Here is a 23,029-nt window from a genome sequence, read left to right as displayed (position 1 = left end):
TCTGTGACTCAGTTTCCCAGCCCGTAAAATGAAGAATTTCATAGTGCAAACATCATAGGGTTGTTATGAGGATTAAAGGACTTAATACACACATAGCATTTCCCCTGGTAAGCACTACATAATTGTCAATGATTTTATTTTATATAATTGCCTCACCACTGCCCCTACCCTCCCATTCACAGCCTGTGCACTAGAGGCAGAAATAGGTTCCCCATGAAGGGAAAGCCCGTCACTTCCTGAGCCCTGAGAGAGGCCCTAGCACTGCGTTCATGTGGTGCTTTTGTCAAGTTTGCAAAAGTAAGATATTTTAATAGCAATTGGTTAAGATGCTGTCTGTTTCCATATGTTCCCCTTGTGTCAGGTAGCCTGGAAGCAGCTGTTGGCATTTGGGGATCCAGTGGAGAGGAAGTTGAAGACATTAGTTGGGGTTTAGTGGGGAACATCTATGTGGTTCGGTCGCTTCCATATTGATCTCAGTTATTGCTGGTCATCCTGGTGTAGAAGAAGCTCCCAGGATTCCTACCACCTGCTGTGCTATCCATGCAGAGCAGGACATGGTGATAGGAATGTGTCCCCTTAGAGGCTGGCAGCAGGGGTGTGGGGATAGAGGGGGAAACGGGGTTTGAAATGTACAAAGCCAGAAGTTAGTCTGTGGAACGTTCTTGTAATCCTCTTATATATAAAATAAGTAGAGGATTTGGTTCTCAGGACATAGTCAAAACAGAAGTTTTTCCCTGTCAGGAACATACTAGATAATGCAGCATTAATTAATTAGTAATGCACTGTTATGAACTGAATACTTGTCCCCCCTCAATTCATATGCTGAAGCCCTAACCCACAATGTGATCGTATTTGGAGATGGGGCCTCTGGGAGGTCGTTAGATCTAGATGAGGTCATGAGGATGGGGTCCTCATGATGGAATTAGTGACCTTATAAGAAGATACCAGGGAGCTTGCTTTCTTTCTCTCAGCCATGTGAGGACACAGCAAGTAGGCAGTCATCTGCAAACCAGGGAGAGGCCTCTCACCAGAACTCAACTATGCTAGTACCCTGATCTCAGAATTCCCAGCCTCCAGAACTGTGAGAAATAAATGTCTATTCTTTAAGCCACTAGGTCTATGGTATTTTGTTATAGTAGCCTGAGTCAGCTAAAACATACATTATGCAGGTGTTTTTTTTTTTTCTTTTTTAATGGGAATTCGGTTAGATAGAATTATAATTCCTGAATTTGCAGAGCAGAATCCTATAGCAGTACTACAAACAGCAGGTAAGTCTGTGTGTGAAGATGCAAGCTTTACGTATCCCACCAGTCAATATTAAAAAAACAAATTCAACCAACCACATTAGAAGAAATATTGAATGATCCTTCTACTCTCTCTTTAGGAAATATTACACAAGTATTGTCATAGAGATGATCAGAGTTTATAGCCAAATATATAGGGGAAAAAAGTATTGCAGAAGTGTGCCAGTTGATAACTATAAACCATATTGTTTTCTGAATTTTATAGGGTTTGTGGTATTTGTTTTTAAAAAATGTATAATTTGTGTGATTTCTTTTCTCATTCTAAATAAATGTTTACTTTGTTCCTACTTTTGATTTGGTGAATTTTGTGTTCTTTTTTGTAAACAGGCCCTCCCCACAAACTGTACACATTTCAGGTCCACAAGCCGTGGATCCACTTCTGTCTGGAGGAAACAGGAATGAGGGAATGCCTTTGTTTCTTCTCATCTCATCCAGACTCAGCTGTATGTTCTGTTATAGTCAATATCTCCTCTCATGGAAGAGGAACAGATGGCCCTACTCCTTCCATCCACCTGTGCCCTCGTGGCCCCTGGTCACCTCCCCCACCCCACCCAACCCCCTCAGGATTCTGTCTCTCCACTGACCTCCCCACCCTTGGATGGCCAAGCTCTTCCTCTCCACTGGGTCTTCCCTGTCAGACAACAGACATGCTCAAAAATGTCATCCCTTGATTCTGGCCACACCACTCCCTGCCTACCTCTTTCTCAGAGGCTTCCCAACTCCTCCCCCTATTCCCCCCCTCCAACTAAATGTCTTGAAAGAGAAGCCCATATATATGGCTCCTACATCCTCATTCCTCAATTCTCTGAGATCTGGTTCCTTGCAGCTTTGGGGAACTGTCCCGTAGAGTCACCACTGCCTGACTCTGTGGCCTCTGAATAGTCTGAGTCTGATTTGGCCTCTCGCTGCGTCTGACAATGTTGACACCACTCTTTCCTGCATCCTTTCTGCCCTGGCTCCCCAAGTCAGTTCTCCTCCCTCCATTCTGACCACTTGATCTTGCTCTCTTTTGCCACCCCCTCTCCCTCCTCAGTTCCCTTAGATACCATCTCACACATATTCTGCCTGGATATGCTTGTTTATTCTTTTTTTTTTTTCATGTTGAGTTCTTTCTCTTCTTTTGGCTATTCAATCATAGTAGTTGAGAGGGATATGCTTGCTTATTTTGTAATGAGTCTATGCCATTGACTCTGAAATGAGATATCTGTTCCCATGGTTACTCCTGAACTCTGTAGCCATATTTCCCACTCTCCACCTGACAGCTCCAACTGCTTGTACTATGGGCTTCTCATACCCAGCATCTTCACAAATGAAAACTTTCATCATCATCCTCTCCAAACGTCTCCTCCCTCCTTGTTCTTTGTGGTGGGAGGTGTCACCATCAATCACCCAGTCACTCAGCCAGGTATTCTTGGAGTCTCCTTGTTTTCCTCCTTCCCCCTCACTCCTCCTCTCTGATCATTAACAAGCATTATTTATTTTAGCTTTAAGTCAGGTGTTCCTAAAATTTTTTCATCATTAAACCTCTTGGCAATATGGTAAAGACTTTGGATTGCTCCTCAGAGTAATGTTTTTTAATGGATAACCAAAATGCAAAGTGAGGAAAAAAACGAAGCTGGAGGCATAATCCTTCCAAACTTCAGACTATAGTACAAAGTTACAGTAATCAAAACAGTGTGGTATTGGCACAAAAACAGACACATAGATTAGTGGAACAGAATAGAGAACCCAGAAATAAACCCATATATCTACCGTCAATTAATCTATAGCAAAGGAGGCGAGAATATACAATGGAGAACAGATAGTTTCTTCAGTAAGTGGTTTTGGGGAAGCTAGACAACTACATGTAACTCAATGGAATTAGAACACTCCCCCACACCATATCCAAAAATAAACTCAAAATGGTTTAAAGACCTAAATATAAGACATGACACCATAAAACTCCTAGAAGAGAACATGGGCAAAACATTCCCTGACATAATCACAGCAATATTTTCTTAGATCCGTCTCTCTTACTTTTCTTTTATCAGAAGAAATAAAAGCAAAAATAGACAAATGGGACCTATTCCCACTTAACTGCTTTTGCACAGCAAAGGAAACCAGAAACAAAATGAAAAGACAACCTATGAGAAATACTTACAAATGATGTGACTGACAAGGGGTTAATATCCAAAATATACAAACAGCTCATACAACTCAATATTGAAAACACAAACAACCCAATCAATAAATGGGCAGAAGACCTAAATAGACATTTTTCCAAAGAAGACACACAGATGGCTAAGAGGCACATGAAAAGATACTCAACATCACTAATTATTAGAGAAATGCAAATCAAAACTACAATGAGGCATCACCTCACACTGGTCAGAATGGCTATCATCAAAAAATCTACAAACAATAAATGCTGGAGAGGGTGTGGAGAAAAGGGAACCCTCCTGCACTGTTGGTGGAATGTAAACTGGTGCAACCACTATGGAAAATAGTATGGAGGTTCCTTAAGAAGCTAAAAATATGATCCAGCAATCCCACTCCTGGGTACATATCCACAAAAGATGAAAACTCTAATTCAAAAAGATACCTGCATCCCGATGTTCATAGCAGCACTATTTACAATAGCCAATACATAGAAACAACTCAAGTGCCCATCAATAGACAACTGACTTAAGAAAATATGGTATATATACACAGTGGAATATTATTCCACCCTTAGAAGGGTGAAATTTTGCCATTTGCAGCAACATGCATGGACCTAGAGAATATTATACTTAGTGAAGTACGTCAGACAAAGACACATATTATATGATATCACTTAAATGTGGAATCTAAAAAACAATACAAATGAATCTATATACAAAACTGAAACGGACACACAGACATCAAAAACAAACTTATCATTACCAAAGGGGAAAGGGAGAGAGGAGGGATAAATTAGGAGTATAGAATTAACAGATACAAACTACTATGCATGAAATAGATAAGCAACAAGGATTTACTGTATAGCACAGGTAATTATATTCAATATCTTATAATAACTTATAATGGAAAATAAACTGAAAAAAATATTTTAATGCAAAGGACATCATTTTTTCAAAATACAGTTTCCAAAATCATAAAAAGCTTTGATATAATAATACATGTAATATCACTAATATAGTATTAACTACTCATTCCAGTATCAGGTCTAATTACCATCATTTTAAAGTAGTCATAGATTTAATGATACTCGGAGAAATCTGTAATAACTGAAATGTGATACAAAAATCTGTGATTTCTACTGGGGACAAAGCCATAGATTATGCTAATGTTACCAGAGCAATTTTCTCACATTAATAATTGAAGAATATGATAAATTTTAGTAAGAGAAAAGTGAAAATAAAGATGTAATGTTTTTCCCATAAAAGGTTACAGACCCCTGAGTTCCACCCTGGTTGATGAACACCTGCTTTAAAATGATGTCTGGCTCTAGCCTCCTCTTTTCCATTCCTCCTGCCACTGACCCAACTCTGTCCACATGGAACCCCACAGGCACCCGACCTGACTCCTCCCCTTCCAAGCCTGTTCTTCCTGCCATGTGCGCCGCATACTCAAGAAGAGCCCGCCTCCACCCAGTCACCTAAGCTGGCATCAGCTTAGTCACCTAAGCCCAGCATCACGGCTCCCCCCTCCACACTCCATCGTGGACCTGGCATCATCTCCTCAGTAGAGCTCAGCTTGGCCGCCCCCTCCACCAGGCTCGACATTCTCCTTTCTCCTTCAGATTAATACAACAGCCACCTCACTGAGAACAGAGCCTGGCCTCCTCAATCTTTCTTCCAGGAGCACAGATCTATCTAGAACCCAAATCTGATCTGATCCTTAGCATTGTGAAACTTCTGCCCATCTTGCCAACACAGCTCCTGCAACTCTGTCTTCCAGCCCCATCTCACTTCTCTTTTTTATTTTCTTCTTAACATCTTTATTGGAGTATAATTGCTTCACAGTATTGTGTTAGTTTCTGCTGTATACCAAAGTGAATCAGCTATATGCATTTGTATATGCCCATATTCCCTCCCTCTTGCGTCTCCCTCCCACACTCATTATCCCACCCCTCTATGTGGTCGCAAAGCACCGAGCTGATCTCCCTGTGCTATGCAGCTGCTTCCCGCTAGCTATCTATTTTACATTTGGTAGTGTATATATGTCTCTCTTACTTCGTCCCAGCTTACCCTTCCCCTCCCTGGGTCTTCAAGTCCATTCTCTATGTCTGTGTCTTTATTCGTGTCCTTCCCCTAGGTTCATCAGAACCATTTTTTTTTTTAGATTCCATATATATGTGTTAGCATACGGTATTTGTTTTTTCTCTTTCTAACTTACTTCACTCTGTATGACAGACTCTAGGTACACCCACCTCACTACAAATAACTCAATTTCGTTCCTTTTAATGGCTGAATGATATTCCATTGTATATATCTGCCACATCTTCTTTATCCATTCATCTGTCAATGGACACTTAGGTTGCTTCCATGTCCTGGCTATTGTAAATAGTGCTGCAACGAACATTGTGGTACATGTTATCTTTTTGAATTATGGTTTTCTCAGGGTACATGCCCAGTAGTGGGATTGCTGGGTCATATGGTAGTTCTATTTTTAGTTTCTTAAGGAACCTCCATACTGTTCCCCATAGTTCTCCATTTCCACCAACAGTGCAAGAGGGTTCCATTTTCTCCACACCCTCTCCTGCATTTATTGTCTGTAGATTTTTTGATGATGGCCATTCTGACCAGTGTGAGGTGATACATCATTGTAGTTTTGATTTGCATTTCTCTAATGATTAGTGATGTTGAGCATCTTTTCATGTGTTTGTTGGCAATCTATATCTTTGGAGAAATGTCTATTAAGGCCTTCTGCCCGTTTTTGGACTGGGTTGTTTGTTTTTTTGATATTAAGCCGCACGAGCTGCTTGTATATTTTGGAGATTAATCCTTTGTCAGTTTCTTTGTTTGCAAATATTTTCTCCCATTCTGAAGATTGTCTTTTCATCTTGTTTATGGTTTCCTTTGTTGTGCAAAAGCTTTGAAGTTTCATTTGGTCCCATTTGTTTATTTTTGTTTTTATTTCCATTTCTCTAGGAGGTGGGTCAAAAAGGATCTTGCTGTGATTTATGTCATAGAGTGTTCTGCCTATGTTTTCCTCTAAGAGTTTTACAGTGTCTGGCCTTACATTTAGGTCTTTAATCCAATTTGAGTTTCTTTTTGTGTATGGTGTTAGGAAGTGTTCTAATTTCATTCTTTTACATGTAGATGTCTGGTTTTCCCCTAAGAGTTTTATAGTGTCTGGCCTTACATTTAGGTCTTTAATCCATTTTGAGTTTCTTTTTGTGTATGGTGTTAGGAAGTGTTCTAATTTCATTCTTTTACATGTAGCTGTCTGGTTTTCCCAGCACCACTTATCGAAGAGGCTGTCTTTTCTCCATTGTATATTCTTGTCTCCTTTATCAAAAATAAGCTGACCATATGTGCATGGGTTTATCTCTGGGCTGTCTATCCTGTTCCATTGATCTATATTTCTGTTTTTGTGCCAGTACCATACTGTCTTGATTACTGTAACTTTGTAGTATAGTCTGAAGTCTGGGAGCCTGATTCCTCCAGCTCCATTTTTCTTTCTCAAGATTGCTTTGGCTATTCGGGGTTTTTTGTGTTTCCATATAAATAGTGCAATTTTTTGTTCTAGTTCTGTGAAAAATGCCTTTGGTAGTTTGATAGGGATTGCATTGCATCTGTAGATTGCTTTGGGTAGTATAGTCATTTTCACAATGTTGATTCTTCCAATCCAAGAACATAGTATATATCTCCATCTGTTTGTATCATCTTTAATATCTTTCATCAGTGTCATAGTTTTCTGCATACAGGTCCTTTGTCTCCTTAGGTAGGTTTATTCCTAGGTATTTTATTCTTTTCGTTGCAATGGTAAATGGGAGTGTTTCCTTAATTCCTCTTTCAGATTTTTCATCATGAGTGTATAGGAATGAAAGAGATTTCTGTGCATTAATTTTTGTATCCTGCTACTCTACCAGATGCCTTGATTTCCTCTAGTAGTTTTCTGGTAGCATCTTTAGGATTCTCTATGTATAGTATCATGTCATCTGCAAACATTGACAGTTTTACTTCTTCTTTTCTGATTTGGATTCCTTTAATTTCTTTTTCTTCTCTGATTGCTGTGGCCAAAACTTCCAAAACTATGTTGAATAATAGTGGTGAGAGTGGGCAACCTTGTCTTGTTCCTGATCTTAGAGGTAATGTTTTCAGTTTTCACCATTGAGAACAATGTTGGCTGTGGGTTTGTCATATATGGACTTTATTATGTTGAGGTAGCTTCCCTCTATGCTTACTTTCTGGAGAGTTTTTATCATAAATGGGTGTTGAATTTTGTCGAAAGCTTTTTTTGCATCTATTGAGATGATCATATGGTTTTTCCCCTTCAGTTTGTTAATATGGTGTATCACATTGATTGATTTGCATATATTGAAGAATCCTTGCATTCCTGGGATAAACCCCACTTGATCATGGTGTATGATCCTTTTAACGTGCTGTTGGATTCTGTTTGCTAGTATTTTGTTGAGGATTTTTGCATCTATGTTCATCAAAGATATTGGTCTGTAGTTTTCTTTTTTTGTGACATTGTCTGTTTTTGGTATCAGGGTGATAGTGGCCTCATAGAGTGAGTTTGGGAGTGTTCCTCCCTCTGTTATATTCTGGAAGAGTTTGAGAAGGATAGGTATTAGCTCTTCTCTAAATGTTTGATAGAACTTGCCTGTGAAGCCTTCTGGTCCTAGGTTTTTGTTTGTTGGAAGATTTTTAATCACAGTTTCAATTTCAGTGCTTGTGATTAGTCTGTTTATATTTTCTATTTCTTCCTGGCTCAGTCTTGGAAGGTTGTGCTTTTCTAAGAATTTGTCCATTTCTTCCAGGTTGTCCATTTTATTGGCATACAGTTGCTTGTAGTAATCTCTCATGATCCTTTGTATTTCTGCAGTGTCAGTTGTTACTTCTCCTTTTTCATTTCTAATTCTGTTGATCTGAGTCTTCTCCCTTTTTTTCTTTATGAGTCTGGCTAATGGTTTATCAATTTTGTTTATCATCTCAAAGAACCAGCTTTTAGTTTTATTGATCTTTGCTATTGTTTCTTTCATTTCTTTTTCATTTATTTCTGATCTGATCTTTATGATTTCTTTCCTTCTGCTAACTTTGGGGGTTTTTTGGTTCTTCTTTCTCTAATTGCTTTAGGTTTAAAGTTAGGTTGTTTATTTGAGATGTTTCTTGTTTCTTGAGGTAGGACTGTATTGCTATAAACTTCCCTCTTAGAACTGCTTTTGCTGCAGCCCATAGGTTTTGGGTCATCGTGTTTTCATTGCCATTTGTTTCTAGGTATTTTCTGATTTCCTCTTTGATTTCTTCATTGATCTCTTGGTTATTTAGCAGTGTTTAGCTTCCATGTGCTTGCATTTTTTACAGTTTTTTTCTTGTAATTGATATCTAGTCTCACAGCGCTGTGGTTGGAAAAGATACTTGATACTATTTCAATTTTCTTAAATTTACCAAGGCTTGATTTGTGACCCAAGATATGGTCTATCCTAGAGAATGTTCCATGAGCATTTGAGAAGAAAGTGTATTCTGTTGTTTTTGGATGGAACGTCCTATAAATATCAATTAAGTCCATCTTGTTTAATGTGTCATTTAAAGTTGTGTTTCCCTATTTATTTTCATTTTGGATGATCTGTCCATTGGTGAAAGTGGGGTGTTAAAGTCCTCTACTATTATTGTGTTACTGTCGATTTCCCCTTTTATGGCTGTTAGCATTTGCCTTGTGTATTGCGGTGCTCCTATGTTGGGTGCATAAATATTTACAATTGCTATATATTCTTTTTGGATTGATCCCTTGACCATTATGTAGTGTCCTTCTTTGTCTCTTGTAATAGTCTTTATTTTAAAGTCTATTTTGTCTGATATGAGAATTGCTACTCCAGCTTTCTTTTGATTCTCATTTGCATGGGATATCTTTTTCCATCCCCTCACTTTCAGTGTGTATGTGTCTCTAGGTCTGAAGTGGATCTCTTGTAGACTGCATACATATGGTTCATGTTTTTGTATCCATTCAGCCAGTCTATGTCTTTTGGTTGGAGCATTTAATCCATTTACATTTAAGGTAATTAGCGGTATGTATGTTCCTATTACCATTTTCTCAATTGTTTTGGGTTTGTTATTGTAGGTCTTTTCCTTCTCTTGTGTTTCCTGCCTAGAGAAGTTCCTTTAGCATTTGTTGTAAAGCTGGTTTGGTGTTGCTGAGTTCTCTTAGCTTTTGTTTATCTGTGAAGGTTTTAATTTCTCCATTGAATTTGAATGAGATCATTGCTGGGTAGAGTAATCTTGGTTGTAGGTTTTTCCCTTTCATCACTTTAAATATGTCCTGACACTCCCTTCTGGCTTGCAGAGTTTCTACTGAAAGATTAGCTGTTAACTTTATGGGGATTCCCTTGTGTGTTCTTTGTTGCTTTTCCCTTGTTGCTTTTAGTATTTTTTCTTTGTATTTAATTTTTGATAATTTGATTAATATGTGTCTCGGCTTGTGTCTCTTTGGGTTTATCCTGTATAGGACTCTCTGTGCTTCCTGGACTTGATTGACTATTTCCTTTCCCATGTTAGGGAAGTTTTTGACTATAATCTCTTCCAATATATTCTCAGACCCTTTCTTTTTTCTTCTTCTTCTGGGACCTCTATAATTCGAATGTTGGTGCATTTAGTGTTGTCCCAGAGGTCACTGAGACTGTCCTCAATTCTTTTCATTTTTTCTTCTTTATTCTGCTCCCTGGAAGTTATTTCCACCATTTTATCTTCCAGATCATTTATCTGTTCTTCTGCCTCAGTTATTCTGTTATTGATTCCTTCTAGAGTATTTTTAATTTCAGTAATTGTGTTGTTCATCACTGTTTGTTTGCTCTTTAGTTCTTCTAGATCCTTGTTAAATGTTTCCTGGATTTTCTCCATGCTGTTTCTGAGATTTTGGATAATCTTTACTATCATTACTCTGAATTTTTTTTCAGGTAGTTTGCCTATTTCATCTTCATTTATTTGGTCTTGTAGGTTTTTACCTTGCTCCTTCATCTGTAACAAATTTTTTTGTCGTTTCAATTTTTTTTTTTTGATGGGTGGTGCTGTATTCCTGTCTTACTGGCTGTTTGGCCTGAGATGTCCAGCACTGGAGTTTGCAGGCAGTTGGATAGAGCTGGGTCTTGGTGCTGAGATGAGGACCTCCGGGAGGCCTCACTCTGACTGATATACCCTGGGGTCTGAGGGTCTCTGTTAGTCCAGCGGTTTGGACTCAGAGCTCCCACCACAGGAGCTTGGGCCCAACCTCCGGCCTGGGAACCAAGATCCCACAAGCTTTGCGGCGCGGTTAAAAAAAAAAAAAAAGGAAGAAAAAGAAAAAAAGGAGCAGTACAATATCAAAGAAGAAAACCAAAATAAAATTAGAAAGAGAAAATATATGTTAGGAAAAATAAAACTATAATTGAAACGACTGCAACAAGGTAAAATAAAACCACAACAGAAAAAAGAAAAAAATATGGGTGGGGGGGGGAGGAAAAAAGCCAATGGAGAGATCACTAACAAAGTATAAAGAATAAAATGAAATTAGAAAAGTAAAAGATTTATTAGGAAAAATAAAAATATAGAAGAATCAACAAGGTAAAACAGAACCCCAATCTAAAAGAGGAAAAAAGAAAAGAAAAGAAAAGAAAAGCGTTGGTTATGGGGGCGGAGTTTAGGCGGCGGTCGGGGGTCAGTTGTGGAACTTAGGCAGGGGCAGGACCTCCGCCTCACTTCTTGAGTTACCCAAGGTTACCGAGGTTTAGAGGTGAGGGCTCTGGAGCCTCAGTTCAAATCCTGGCTCCACCGCCCCACACTTGACGGCTTTTGAAAAATCCCTCCACCCTTCTGTGTCTCAGGGACCTCAGCTTTAAAATGCAGCCACAGGAGTACTTGTCCCGCAGGGTTGTGAGACCTAAGTGATATACATGTGAAAGGTTCAGAGCAGGGCCACTGTGTACCTAAAAGCTCAATAGCAGAGGGACCTTGTTATTATTTCACTTTTCCTTCACGGGGAACATCCTCCCTCCTGTTCTCTGCTTCTCCAGCTGGTCCTTTAACACTCAGCTTGGGTATTTCCCGGTCCTGGAAACTTTCACGACCAGGGCTGGGCAGTGCTGGGTCCTGGGCCCTATGGCACCCCCACCTGCTCGTCTCATCAAAACTCACCACTTGCCTTTGTTCTGCTCGAGAATGTGTGGTCCTCCCTGCAGGGACCGTGGCTCCTTCCCTTCTAACCCAGGAACTGTCTAGAGCCAGGCACAGGGCAGCTGTTCAGCAAGCGTTTGGAGGCTGAATGCATTAAAGAGCAAATACAAATCAAAGGACAAAGAGTTAAAGAAGAGCCGGCTCTCTTCCTCTCTCCTGACAATTTGCTTTTCAAAGTATTGTACAACACACAGACTTATCTTACTGTTTTTCTGAGTGATCCTGTCTGTGTTGAGACCTTTCCTGGCCAATTCTGGGGCCTGATAGCATCGAGTCTCTGAAAAAGAAAGGGAAAAAGTAGTGTATGGGTGGGAGGGGTGTGCGGAATGCTGGGGGGGGGGCGGGGAGGAAGGAAGCCCTCAGCCTGCTCTCAGGAAATGGGTGTCTAGGGACACCAGAGCCGTTTAACACTCTTAACAAAGGGGACTTCAACAGGAGGAGCAAGAATTTAAGCGTATTTTTAAGAACAGAAGAGAAAACCCTACTGGGTGGAGTCCTGCCTGAGGGCATTGGCCAACATGGCAACGGCCCTGACTGCAGCTAGAGCTGTCTTCATTCTTTTCTTTTTGAGCATTACAAAATAATTCACTTCTTGGGAAAAGATTAGACAGTACAGAAGGGTAGAAAATAAGAACGCAAAATAGCCTCATCCCCCAGTCCTACTCCCCATAGGTAACCTCTGCTTCCGTGCAGATTTTAACATACACACAGGGACACAGGCAGTCACGTGTCTCCAGGGCTGCAACCATGCTCAAAAAAGCAGAATCGTAAAATAGGTCTAGATTTGCCCAGAGAGATACTGGATGGAAATACTGCAATAAACATGATTTTTTTCCCCCCTTCTAATAGTGGAAGAAAGAAACTATTGAAAATAGAACACGTACAAGGAACCCTTTTTATCTGAGAAGGCTTGTGGTGTGGGAGCAGAGGGGAAGCAGGCTTTGGGGTCTGAGTCCGGGTTCTGCTCTTCCTGTTGGCTTCTCAGCAGGTGAGAACCAGGTGAAATGCCCCAGACTCAGAGTAGTGAGAAGGGCCTGGCATCTCAGGATGCTCAAGAAAATGAGGCCGCCTTGCCTGGGCCTGAGATTGTTTGGTTTATTTATTTATTTTTGTTTAAGGTTTATTTATTATTTATTTTATTATTATTATTTTATTTAGTTTTGGCTGCGTTGGGTCTTAGTTGCGGTATGTGGGAATCTTTCATTGTGGCGCGGGCTTCTCTCTAGTTGTGGCTTGCGGGTTTTCTCTTCTCTAGTTGTGGCGAGCAGGCTCTAGTGCATGTGGGCTCAGTAGTTGTGGCCCGCGATCTTAGTTGCCCTGCAGGCATGTGGGATCTTAGTTCCCTGACCAGGGATCGGACCGGCATCCCCTGCATTGCAAGGTGGATTCTTTACCACGGGACCACCAGGGAAGTCCCCATGGTTTGGTTTAGATATGCCTGGATTGGAGATCCTCAGGGGAGGATGGAGGGCTGACTGCTGCAAGGCCGGGCTGGGGAGCAGGAATCTCGGCCCCCTGCAACCTTTCCCCCCCCCCCTCCCCTTTAAAGCTACCATCACTCTTCCAACCTGTGACGGCCAAAGGCAAGGGGAAGCACAACACCTGTAGGCTTGGGCTTTGGAAAGCAGAAGCAACAGCTGTGCGAGGGGGAAGCCCCGGAGCAGGAGGGCAGCCCCGGCTGAGCCTAAAAATAAAACCCGGCCTGACAGCCTGCCAAAGGCCTCCTGTCGGGCATAGCGAGAGGGGCTGTCCTGGCGGTTCCTGGCCAGGCTGTTCTGGGGCCACATGGGTAAGAGCCCAGACCCTCCTCCCCCCTCCCCCCTCCCCCCACCATTCCCCAACGCCGCCTTCGGGAGGACCAGCCCGCCCTCAGTAAACACGCCTGCAATCTCCGGCTTTGCTTGCAGGCCTGTCTCACTGCCACCCCGTTTTGGGGTATGATGGTGGATTGGCTGGGGTACCTTTGTTTACAAAATCTCCTTCCAGCAGTGAAAGCGAACCCGGTACTGATCCTTGTTCTTCTGGTTTCAGATAGGTGGGGATGAAACGAACCTGTCCTTGGAGAAGAAGAGGAAGTGCCGCCGCATCCCCCTACTTAAAAAGGAGCCCTTGCCACCGGCTTGCTCTGCGACGTCAGTGCCGGACCACGGTGGGCTCTCCACGCAGGCGGGCCTTGTGACCTTCCGCACCACCCAGGGCTTGCTTTCTGTGCCCCCGACGTTGGGATATCTTGCTCCGCCCCCCAGGCTTCAACTTGGACTGGTCAGGAGGGCGTTTCTCAGCTTTAAAATGATCAAACTTCTAAATGGATTGAAAAAGATCACTGTCAATTGAAAAAGCAAAAACGTTTGGGAAGTAAGGACAAATATTAAGCACTAGTGGGAAGCTGAAAACATATGCCAGGAGAGTAAATTCTTCTAATATTTAATTTTAAAGTTAAAAAAAAGTGTTTCTGTTTGGTTTAAATGATTTTAAATAGAGCTTGGCAGCATCTCAATGTCTAGAGTCAAATTTTGTGGTTCAAAAGTGTCACCATTGCTATGTCTCTTCATCAGCTCACTGCTGCCCCCGCGTGTCTTATCTAAACATCACAACACAATTTTCTGTTGTGCAAGTAGATGGTGGAAACTCTCCACCAGTCGGTTTGATCCCATGGCAATTAACGGTACAGAATTAAAGCAATGTTCTAGCTTGTTAGTGAGAGCTGTATAACCCAGGTGAGTTTCCAACAAGTCTTTCATTTTTGGAAGACATCATTATATAGTCTCTCTCTCTGTCTCTGTTTTTTAATTCATTGTGCCTTTGCTGAAGGGATAAATTTAATCCTTAGAGGGAGTGGTTATGATTATATTAGCGATATAAGTCCTACTAAGGATACCCCCGTCCAGAGAAACCACATGATTTATTTATTGATGTGCATTAGATTTATTTTATAGCGTTCAATAGAAATCCTATATTCAGGATGATTGAAAGTTTGCATAAAGAGCCTCCGATGTGAGATAATTTCTGATACAGGGCTCAAACAAACACACATCAAAGTGCAACCTCCCTGTGTTCACCTGGTACCTTTGTCTTCAGTGGAGAGACTGGAACCCCATTTTGATGTGGACTAGGCTGCCTCTGTGGGTTTGTATTAAGCACCAGTTCTTCCTGCTTCTGGTTCATTTATGTCGTGTATCTGAGTTGCTTCTTGCCTCATAGAAACTAGGGCCATAAAGAATATCATGTTGCCGTGGGTGGAATTTGGAAAATGCCTTCCATCCTAAATAGATTAAGAGGCTGCTACCTTTTGCAGAAAGGTTGCAATAGTCTCCTCCTCAACCTGCATGGAGGAGATGGCCACTTGCTCCCAATACTCATCCCGGAATCTTCCTATACTGCAATGGCAGCCTTGGTGTCACTTCCCAAAGTCACCTGCTAAAGCAGCCTTCTGTGGTTCCCGAGTGCATATCTATGAATCTTACTGATCGTTCACTGTTCAATCCAGGAATAGCTCTGAGGGAGTGGGCTCAGCTTTTACCTCCTTCAAAACAGTCAAACAAGTTTGGTCAAATTCAGTGCCCACCTAGGACACACAGATTCTCTTAGACCCAACCCCATGTCTACTCCCAAAGGAAAGTTGTGAAAGGCATGGTCTGAATGGGCAGCCAGGATTACTGAAAAAAGAGCTCTTGGTGGAATGTTCATCGTTTTGTAATTCCTTCACTCACCAATCCTGTGAACTAAGGTCAAGATCAGCTTTACCTCCCTGGAGGGGAAGGCAGAAACTATGGGATACAAACTGAGATACAAGTCCAATGTTTCTGGGCCATTTAAATTGCTCTGGCCAAAATCTATCCTGTATCTCCAGTGATATCCGGTTTTGGTGCATCTGTAGACATTTAACTGAAAGAGACAAGGTGCCAGGCAATGTCTTGCAAAGGCAGCAGGGAACTCCGGCAGCAGAGGCTCCAGAATTTCTATATAGAAGAAGCTCTGGGTTAACTATCTTTGATTGAATGTGAGTGCCGGAGGGAATGTCTTGAGATTGCATTTGCATTTAAGCACACTGTTTTAATTGTGTCTTTAACAGAGGTGGCTCTGGGGGCTGTTGATGGAGCTGCCTACTGAACTGCCATTGAAGAGAATCAGTTGGTCAGTCCTCCAGCTTTTCAAATATTAGGCTTTTTCTCTGTATAGAGACCTGGTGTGAAGTGTTTTATCAGTCTAGGTTGAAGTCGCTTCAACAGAGCAAGAGATCTGTTGATTGTTTAATAATCTTAGACGTTTCAGAGTAGGCGGGCCAATGCCACCAAGACTTGAGGCTTAGCAGCTCAGCCTGGAGGGGTCCATTTCCCTCAGTGTCCTCAGGAGGGAAGCAGCAGATGACCTGGAGCTCAAGCTGACCTTTGGCCTTGTGCTCTTGCCTTTACCAGTGACCTCTGCTGTGTCCACCCTCCCTGCCACTGTCCAGCTGGGACCATGGTGCTTCGATTGCTGTATGTGTGACCGTAGAGGAGCGGGGGTGGGTCAGGGCTTAGTGGGAGTTTTTTGAAGCTACAGGATAAATGTAGTATATCTTCTTGGATTATTGATTTTACTTAAAGGTTGGGGGAAATGTACAGTTCTATAAGAGAAATAATGATAAAGAGTGTGAATTAGTTAGGATTGAGTTCAGCTGGAAGTAACAGAAAAATCCAAAAAACCAGTGGCTTAAGGAAAATGGAAGTTTCTTATTTTCTTATATTCAGGAGTTTGACAGGTAGTCAGTTCAGGGCTGGTAAGGCCTTTTCAGGGCAGGGACATGGGCTCTCTGCTTGCTGTTTGGCCTTGGGTAGCTTCCATCCTCAAAGACATTTCATGGTCCAAGATAGCTGCTGGAGAAGTAGCCTTTAAATTTGTATCCAGAGAGCAGGAAAGAAGAAAACATGCCCTTTAGGGACATTTCCAGAAGTCATATCTATCACTCCCTTTATGTCACATAGCCACAACTATCTGCAAGGGAGGTTTGGAGAAGTGGTCTTTATTGCAGGCAGATATATGCCATCTAAAAGCTGATAGTCCTTTGGCTGTAAAAGAAAGGAAATTGAGATTGGGGGTCATTTTATAAATTTTTTTTTTTAATTTAAAGTAGAGGGAAGGATTTTTTTTTTTTTTTTTTTTTTTGGCTGTGTTGGGTCTTCGTTTCGTGCGAGGGCTTTCTCTAGTTGCGGCAAGCGGGGGCCGCTCTTCATCGTGGTGTGGGAGCCACTCTTCATCGTGGTGCGCAGGCCTCTCACTGCCGCAGCCCCCCTGTTGCGGGGCACAGGCTCCAGACGCGCAGGCTCAGCAGTTGTGGCTCACGGGCCCAGTTGCTCCGCGGCATGTGGGATCCTCCCAGACCAGGGCTGGAACCCGTGTCCCCTGCGTTGGCAGGCAGATTCTCAACCACTGCGCCACCAGGGAAGCCCTGGGGGTCATTTTAAACAAACTCCCAGGTGATGCTAATGCTGCTGGTCCGTGGACTACACTTTGAGTAGCAAAGGACACAACCTCCATGAGCTGGCCCCTGCCTACCCCGCTTTGTCTCCTATCTCTTCCCATTGTCCCTGGGCTTCTGGCTGGGTCTTGAACACTCAAGTTTGTGTTCTCACCTGGGTGACTTTGAACTTACTATTTCCTCTGGTTGGAAGTCTGCTCTCAAGTCTTGTCACTAAGATCTCAGATACAATAGTTTCTCTATGACCTGCTTTCATTTTGGTAGCACTTATCTGAATTTTTGTCATGTATTTATTTGTCTGTATGATTGTTTGTCTTCCCCCTTTAGAATGTCAGTATCATGGGAGCAAGGAAGATATTTGTCTTGTCAACACTGAATCCCAGGCACTTAGAATGGTACTAAGCACATATGCTCAAAATGTCTATAGAATCAATGAAGAATAATGAAGAGTCTTCCTAACTATAATGTTGGTTCTTGAGATCAGGGGCCTGATCTTATATTTCTGCTCTCCCCCACAGTACCTAGCAGGGTGTAATACGTGCAGTTGGCATTTGATGAATGCTCGTTGAGTGGGATCGCACAAGAGAAGCAATACCCGTCGAATCCTCAGATGGGTCAAAGGTAGTGCGGGGCATGATGGCTACACTGAGCTGGGAAGTTGGCTCCGGGTGGGGAAGGTGAGAACAAGGCGGTGGACCCTGCGACGGCTTCCACAGTAGACCTTCCAGTCTTGGATTCTTCCTTCCTATCATCATGCAGTTCAGAATTTTATAGATTTGAATCAGAGGATGCCAGAGGGGCCTATCGAGAATACATGCGATGGGAGGATCGGAATTGTGTGGCACTGGACTGGCTGCTGTACAGATAGATTCAAGTTTTGCAATTATTCAATTACTCCTTCATTTACTTATGAGCCCCTGCTTTGTGTCAGGTGTTATGCTAGGTGCTGGGGATACAGGTAGCCTGCGTGCATGATATTTTGTTCCAAACTGGACAAGTAACGTCAAACACAAGGATTCCTAATTCCTATAGTGCAAGACTGTAGGGTTGCCTGTTAAACACTATAGCCTTTCTGCTTAAAAACTGTTTCTCAGGCCACCTCGCAATACTACTCACACTCACGTCTGGATTAATGAGCTGGTGTTTGCTAAGTCATTTGTGACTGCTGGGTTGGGTGGGCCCCTTTGGGAGTTCCCATCCTCTTTGACGCTTCGCAGGCAGGAGACGGAGGGGCACGCCCCAACCGCAACCTCTTACATTCCTTTGTCTCACGCACTATAAGGAAGGGAGGGAATCTCCTGCTGACATCAATTTTGAATTCCTTGAAGTAGAAGAAGTAGAAGAGAGTGGCTGTGTGGCCTCCTCAGGGCGTCCATTTGTGTGTATATTAGTATTTATTAGTAATTAAATTTCTATGTTAGTCTGTAAGCCATAATGCTGATGATTGTCTTTTTAAATGAATGCATTTGAATATGGCTAGGAACCGGACAAAGGGACTATCAAATACATTCATTAATAAATAATATCGATACTGTGCATTTGTGGGCTGAAAATTTTTTTAACTTCAAAGAAGAGCTTTCATATCTATGATCTCATTTCACACTACATAATATGATTTTAAAACTCCTTTCTAGGGGCGGGTTGTTCCACGCATGCCCAGCCCGGGTGAGAATAAGGAAGACCCGCCTCAGGCTACCCGACACGGATTTGCAGTCCAAGGTGCACGCAAGTCCGGGTCCCCTTGGGTCTCTCCCTGCTTGTTAAAAAACTAAAGGCAAAGATGAAAAAATACGCTAATTTCAAGCTGTGCTGAAAGCACACATACACTCAGGGCATGAACAGGGGAACTAAGGAAGCAAGGCTTTTTTCTGTCTTTGGGGATTCTACAAACTGAGGCATAGATAATTTCAAACTAATGTCTGGCATCCAGAAAGCCCAGAATTGGAAACATTTAGTCTTCTGGGACTGGAAAGTCAGTTCCTGTTTATTTTTCTACAGCTGTGACTTTTTTCCGGTCTTCAACACTTTTTCTCCATGCGTGTGCCTTCATTTTCAAGAAGATGTTTTTACATATTCTTCCCTGAGCTTTTAGCTTTTCCTGTATGAATTCCTCTGGAGTAAAAGCCCCATGTCACTGTTTTCCCTAAGGCTGGAACGTGGACCATGAAGTGCCCTTACTCTGAATTTGTTAGAGGGTCATTTAAAAAATAACGCAAGTAGAAGAAAAAAAAAATCCTTGGTGATGAGACTCTCCGCACCTCCCAGTCTGTATCGTCCTGAAATCAACCACAGTGTTTCCACTTCACAAGAATTCCGCTGTCACCTTCCCTCGAGTGGACAGGGTAAAGATTGCTTCAGAATCTCCTACCTGGATATCTAATGAGACAGCAGGACACTGTAGGTGGTGGTAAATTCCTTCACCCTGATTGCTCACAAAGCAGAAATAACTAACCTGTGATGAACTATTTTAATTCTTTTATTTTGAAGGGTTAGTGGAAGGACCAATAAATAACCCAGCTTACAACTATCAATTGGTCCCACCACTTTGCCATCACAGCCCTGCCCCTTGGGACACTTTGACACAGGTTTAGTTTCCTACAAGATCCAGGTGCCCTTGGAGAATTAGCCTCACCTTGCCTGATCTTTTGAGTAAGTGTAGTACGTTCTGTGCCTTTGCATGCAGTGGGTGCTCAATAAATACTGAATGAATGCAGCCTAACATCTATCATTTGGTGTCACTGAGTCTCATTACCTCTATGTAAAATGAGAGTATTGGCAAATGGCTGCTTTATATCTTCCAGTTTGAACATTCTATGGGTCCTTCTGGATAGCCATTTAAAATGATCTCCTGGGGCTTCACCGGTGGTGCAGTGGTTAAGACTCCACGCTTGCAATGCAGGAGGCCCAGGGCTCTATCTCTGGTCAGGGAACTAGATCTCACATGCATGCCGCAACCAAGAGTCCACATGCTACAACCAAGGAGCTGGCGAGCTGCCATCATGGAGCCCGCCTGCCGCAACTAAGACCTGCCACAACCAAATAAATAAATAAAATAAAATATATACTTTAAAAAATAAAATAAATGAATAGTATTTTTAAAAAATAATAAAATAATCTCCCATCTCCAAAGCTGTTTCTAAGCGACAGAACAGTACTTCCCTGAACTCGTTGTTTGACCTCTTCAGCCTAAAAAGATGTTTCTCCCTGAGCCTGCAGCATTACATTATCTGTAATACACATTCATTTATTATCTGGTGACACATCTCATGTTGGTATTTAGCTTTTCATCTGTGTAGATCCTGCCCTGTCCTTACAATTAGAGTGTAAGCTTCCCAAGCCAGATACCTTATAAAATGTGCTCTGTAAATATGTGTTAAATAAATAGATATCGCATCAAGAAATCATCTATAGGGAATTCTGGGCCTAAGGGAAGCAGAAGAATCAACGGTGAGTCCCAAGTTTGTGGTTTGGGAAACTTGGTGTGTGTTGATGCTGTTCTTCAAGAGAGAGAATCCTGCAAGAGGAACAGGTTTGGAAGGAGAGTGGGGAGGAGCTGAATTTAGCGACAAGCTGCATTCTATACCTCCTTCTTCGAGATCCTCAAAGAACATTAGCCAAGTAACGATTTTGAGACATGAGATCCTGGACAAAGGAACTTATTTTACTGTGTGTAGCCTAGAGCTACAATTAAAATAATTGAACATGATTTTGGACACACTGAAATAACACAAGAGAAGCAGGGCTATGAAGGAAGCCTGCAGAACAACTAACTTTTAAGGACTGGCCGGAGGAATTTGAAAAGGAGCATCCAGAGATGTAGGAGGGAGTTTTCATCCCTGACTTTTAATCCTGGCTCACTCCTTCCACAGATACATGGGAAAACCAACTTCCATCTCTTGCCAAGGAACAAGAGAGCCTCTGGGCTATGCCTTGGAAAGTGCAGGGTTCTTTGGAAGAAAGAAGGCACTCAGGCACTTCTAGTCCAACTCTTATCACTCTCTCTTCTCAAAGAAATCACCTCCTTTGCTAAAAGGAAGCCCGTATCAACATGCTCAAATCCAAGACCATGAGAATAACCCAACATCCACTCTTGTAACTATAATCTAACTATATAACTATACATAGTTATATATGTAACTATAAATTAGATCTGATATAGGCTAAGACAATACAAAACCTAAACAACACAGAAAAATAAATGATCTGAATAAGTTAGTTATCTGACTCACTTCCTGTCTTCTGGGACTATCCTCAAACTTCCCTTTAATGTTTCGTTTCAATCTCAACAGCATCTGTTTTTTTGTGTTTTTGTTTTGTTTTGTTTTCAATATCCCACATCTGTGTATGGAAAGTTGAGAAAGGGTGAAAAGGACAAGAATGGGAAAACGCAAGGCAGTAGTTTATGTAGGGCTCATGCTAGTGGGATTGTACAATGTAGCCACTTTGGAAAACAGTTTAGAAGTTCCTTAAAAAATTAAACATAAAATCACCATATGACCCAGCAAGGGGTATGGGGTTTCCTTTTGGGGTGAATTAGAGTGTTCTAAAATTAAATAGTGGTGATAAATGCACAACTCTGTGAATATACTAAAACCACTGAATTGTACACTTTCAAAGGGTGAATTTTATGATATGTGAATTGTATCTCAATAAAGCTATGGACAGGATCTGAACAGACATTTTTCCAAAGAAGACACACAGATGGCCAGCAGTACATGAAAAGGTGCTCAACATCGCTAATCATCAGGAAAATGCAAATCAAAGCCACAATGAGATATCACCTCATAGCTGTTAGAATGGCTGTTATCAAAAAGGCAAGAAATAAAGTGTTAGCGAAAATGTGGAAAAAAGGGAACCCTTGTGCACTGATGTTAGGAATGTAAATTGGCGCAGCCACTATGAGAAACAGTATGGAGGTTCCTCAAAAATTAAAAATGGAACTACCATATGATCCAGCAATTCCACTTCTGGATATTTATCTGAGGGAAACAAAAATACTAACTCAAAAAGATATATGCACCCCAATGTTCATTGTAGCTTTACAGTAGCCAAGACATGGAAACAAGCTCTGACCATCAATGGATGAATGGATACAGAAAATGTGATATACATATATGTATATATACAGAGTGGAATATTATTCAGCCATAAAACGAAGGAAATTTTGCCTTTTGTGACAACATGGATGGACATTGAGAGCATTATGCTAAGTGAAATGTCAGAGAAAGACAAAAGATAAAGATCTCACTTATATGTGGAATCTAAAAACAAACAAACAAACAAAACCTAAACTCATAGATACAGAGAACAGATTGGTTGTTTCTGCCAGAGGTGGGGATGGGGATGGATGAATGCATGAAAGAGTCAAAAGATACAAAACAAACTTCCAGTTATAAAATAAATAAATCCTGGGGATGTAATGTACAGATTGACTATAGTTAATTACACTGTATTTTATATTTTAAAATTGCTAAGAGAGTAGATCTTAAGAGTTATCACAGGAAAAAAAACTGTAACTATGTGTGGTGATGGATATTAATGAGATTTAATATGGTGATCATTTCAAAATATATAAAAATATTGAATCATGTTGTACATCTGAAACTAATATAATATTATATTATATATCAATTATATCTCAGTAAAAAAAGAAGAAAATTCAAGGTGGATAAATACTCTCTTTTCAAGAAAAAACATTCTCCAAATAATGGAAAATCAGTTACCTGTTGTTTGCTAGTTTTTCGTCCCTCAAATGCTCCATCACCAGTGGTTTACCTCCAACAGCTGTATGGCAGCTGAGAGACAGTCGTTCTTATCCCCCATTCATTTTCTCTAGAATAAATTGAGGTGGTAAAATTAATCTATCTCTAATGAGATCTCTTTTTCTGCTAGAAGCGCAAATAACATTCAACTACTGGTTTCTGACGGATTTGTAC

The 23,029-nt window shown here is 41.4% G+C and overlaps 1 long non-coding RNA gene across 3 annotated transcripts in view; it reads right to left on the bottom strand.

Moving 5' to 3' along the window:
• The window catches only part of LOC309625406, a 43,072-nt gene that overhangs the window by 16,864 nt on the left and 3,179 nt on the right, over positions 1–23,029 (bottom strand). For 2 of the 3 annotated variants that reach the window (XR_014242499.1, XR_014242500.1), the window contains exons 2-4: positions 22,817–22,925; positions 11,841–11,912; positions 11,597–11,719 (exon numbers count right to left, since the gene is read on the bottom strand). This is a non-coding gene — a long non-coding RNA (uncharacterized lncRNA). The remainder of the gene's footprint in view (positions 1–11,596; positions 11,720–11,840; positions 11,913–22,816; positions 22,926–23,029) is intronic. The other variant, XR_014242501.1, reaches the window with a different exon arrangement.

This window comes from Balaenoptera borealis, assembly GCF_965194805.1.
Source record: "Balaenoptera borealis genome assembly, chromosome: 3".
Lineage (NCBI taxonomy): Eukaryota > Metazoa > Chordata > Mammalia > Artiodactyla > Balaenopteridae > Balaenoptera > Balaenoptera borealis.
The sequence above is the reverse complement of the archived record's forward strand: the minus strand, read 5'-3'. Positions and strand labels throughout refer to the sequence as shown.